At 40.0% G+C, this 3,628-nt stretch overlaps 1 long non-coding RNA gene across 1 annotated transcript in view; it reads left to right on the plus strand.

Annotated features, from left to right (window-relative positions):
- The first annotated feature begins 676 nt into the window (after nt 1-676).
- Nucleotides 677-3,628, plus strand: part of LOC116185967 — a 10,520-nt gene continuing 7,568 nt past the window's right edge. The window contains exons 1-2 of the long non-coding RNA XR_004150863.1: nt 677-692; nt 2,544-2,549. This is a non-coding gene — a long non-coding RNA (uncharacterized LOC116185967). The remainder of the gene's footprint in view (nt 693-2,543; nt 2,550-3,628) is intronic.

Raw genomic sequence — 3,628 nt, forward strand, 5'->3', positions numbered from 1 at the left:
CGTTATGCAAATGGGTTTTTACGGGGAGAGAAGTTTGGTCGGCGACGACCGAGCCAGGATACTCTCCTCTTTAACTGGGGTGTCGGAGCCTCCCCCCTCTCCAGAGCGCCGCGGGATCGGCCAAGAGGCCGGATCATTTTTACCGAAATTAAATCGAAAATTAGACTCGCATTAAAATGCGCTCCCGATAGGGCCTCGGCCTCGAATCGCCGCTGGCTCGCCCGAGAGGGAGAGGAGCGAGANTGGATTTGAAGGAATTCCTTGCTCATGCAAATCGGGGATTCACGCGGGTGGATTTGTACGAGTTAATCAGGATCCGCTCGCGCGGAACGTTGAGAACCGCTGAGAAATAAGAGGGAGAAATGGGGGAGGGTGAAAGGGATAAAATGAAAAAAGTTGGCCGGCGAACAATCGTGTATAAATCAGGGGTGGTTAATAGGTAAGAACAAAGGGTTAGGAGGCTGGTTTTCGCTGGTGGCTCCCTGCAAGGAGCGCCGGAGGGATGCGCTCGAGGGGGTTGGAACGCGCCTCCAATTTACGATTCATTTCGTCGAAACGGGCGTCGCCTTATATCGCCATTTTCCCGATCTGAATAATTAATTTTAATAACGAATTTCTCTCCGGCCCTCTCCTCTCTCTCTCTCTCTCTCTTCCTCTCTTTTCCTCGCTACGATGCGAAATCGATGTCTCGCGTGACACGTTCGATGAAAAATATCGCCGTACGTTTGGATGAAATCGTTAATAATTTTAACGTGTTCGAAGATATCAAAAATACGAAAATTTCTTATTTAAATCTCTACGCGAAATTCTATTCCGATATTCTATTCGTTTCAATTTGTTCACGAAAATGTACCGATCGTAACTCAATTGCCTTTCTAACGATAACGAGGTAGAGAAAGATCGAATTAGATATCCGATTCCAAAGTCTTTGCTCGGAAAAAAAAGAAAGAGAGGAAGAGAGAAAGGAAGAAAGAAAGAAAAGAAACGGGACGTTAACGGTACGGTGAATTTATACAAGTGTCACTCCTGTTTATCGGTAATTAAAATCATCGAGTTTCGTTCGAGTATGTCCCTCTTCCCCGTCCAATCGCAAGATATTTACAATATATCTCGAGAGAGACTGGTCGTTTACATCGCATTAATTGACGATTCGATGGGATCGAGTTCGTGTGAATACGAAATTATTACAGGTTTCCAGATGGGAAGTTGGACGGATCGATGAATATTTGATCGATCCGAGTGTGTTGTACGCGATACGATCGCTAATCGTGAGATCGAATGCCGTGGCGAGAAAATAAATATCGAAAACCCATTCCGTAAAAAAAAAGGAGGGGGAGGGGATAAATACCGTTGCGACGCTGTCACAACGGGAAATAAATCTTCCTTCCGGAAGATAATATCGACTTTGAAAAATAGAACGCAGCCGAATCGAAGATTCGATTATCGTCGAATTGGTTTTCGCCGCGAATTGCTTTTCTTTTTCTCTCTCTCTCTCTCTCTCTTTTTACATATCTAATGAAAGAACGAAACGGGCGCGATAGAAAATTCAACGATATCCGAGCGAGTGCGATCGATCGAAAGGGCATTGAAATTTCAATATAGCCGGGCGATATTCGGTCAAAAGTTCAATCGGCGAATTTTCGAATTGGAAACGGATATATGCATATAACGGCTCCCTGAAATTCTTTTTCAAACGGATTAATTATCAGACATTTTTCTTGCTAAAAAAAAAAAAAAGAGAGAAAAAAGGATCGCGATAGCATTAGCAATTAACGATTTTATAGCGAAGACGTTGTAAATTGTACTCATTCCTTAATAATTCGTAATTCGAGAGATATCGTTCCGTACGAGAAACGGCATATTTAAATCGATTTTAACTTACAATTTACTAACACGTTCCTCGTTAGTTCATAGTTAAATCGAGAACGTATCTTTTTTTCTTCACCTAGCAACAACTTTTTAACTCATTTACGAAAAAGAGGATCTAAAAGGAGGGTCTCGATGAAATAAATGTGAAAGGTATTACAAAGTATTTGAAAGAGGGAAAAAAAAAACATTTTAAATTATTTTAAAAGCTGCTTGTACAATGTCGAGTCTAGTTCGACATTGGAGTTGGCGTAAGAAATGCGATGTCGGGCCATGCTACGAGTCATAAGAGTTAAGAGAGAACGTTTAATATTTAAACGGGCCAATCGATTGGACAACCGTTTCCTCTCGCGATTAACCATCGTGGAACGTTCGAAGAAATTTCTCTCTTCGTGTAACAACGTTTCGATAGAAATATTTTCGAAATACAAAAGTGAAATCATATACCACACTTTCCCCTTGATAATTCGATTAATAATGTCCGAATTTTCAATTTCCCCGTCTCCCGTATGGACGAGAGAAACGTAGAAAGAGGAAACAAAGATATTCTTTTTTAACACGTTGACTGCCACGCGTGTTTCTAACGAAATTCTCCTTCAGGCCACGTGGTGCGCCACTGTATCAAGTGTATTCCAGTTCATAGTATATTTTAGTAATACGAGTCTGATAGTCGTAAGAATGATGTCTCGCATCATTTGTTTCCATCGTTACCGTTCGCGTCCGCGATAAAAATATCGATAATAATAATTGTATTGGCAATAGTATTGAATAGTAATACTGATTTATATAATATAATTTGGATAATTTGGATAATATGAATGTCCTTCGACTAATTGTAACAAATATACTTCTTAGTTGTGAATTGTATATAATTATTCGTGTGGCTTGTCTATTAGAGACCAGGGTTACAGCAGGTAATCGCATCCAATAGTCAGAGCATATGTTCATAAACTAATTATCGTATCATCATAAGACTCGTGATACCCCAAAATTAGAAGATTTAGAGAATTATTAACTGCAAAATTGTTAGGATTATCCGGAAAAAACCTTCAACATAATATCACCGTTAAGAAAAATAATCCTGATATAAGTATTAGACTGCATGTAAATTATATTATTCGGATAAAAGGCGACAAACGTACGAAGAAATTTAAAAAAGAATTTTAAAAACTTTTTGTCCAAATTGATCAACCTCAGCTTTGTATAAAACGTTTTAAAATTTTCAAAATAATTTTCTTAATAAATTACTCCGTGCAGAATATCTTTCCAAACACCTACAAAGATCATTCATAAGTAGTCAAATAAGAATATGGGTGACGCGGCAGTCAACGTGTTAAAACTTACGCGTCATTCGAAGATTATTCGATATCGATCGTGGATCGGAGAGGGGGTTAAGGGGAAAGGGATCGAAGGATGGGATAGGGAATACACGATTTTCTAGCCACTTGCTACAAGAGTGGCAGCGGCGGTGGTAGTGGTGGCCCAGTGATATACAACGCTATCACCCTCGTATTTACTGCAGTGTCAAACCGGGGCGACAACTTGGTTACAAATTAGTGCTTTGCATCGCGCGCCTGCCCACGTCCCGCTCTTATACCGTGCTCCCGGTACACACACACACACACACACATATATATATACATATATATATATATTGTTTATATATATATGTTTATATATATATATGTATATATCTCTACATCGGTGGCCCTTCCAGCGTGCTGTACGAGTCTCGTATGTTTATGTTGCTGGCAGCTGCGCC

The sequence above is a fragment of the Apis dorsata genome, unplaced genomic scaffold (assembly GCF_000469605.1).
Source record: "Apis dorsata unplaced genomic scaffold, Apis dorsata 1.3 scaffold_351, whole genome shotgun sequence".
Classification (NCBI taxonomy): domain Eukaryota; kingdom Metazoa; phylum Arthropoda; class Insecta; order Hymenoptera; family Apidae; genus Apis; species Apis dorsata.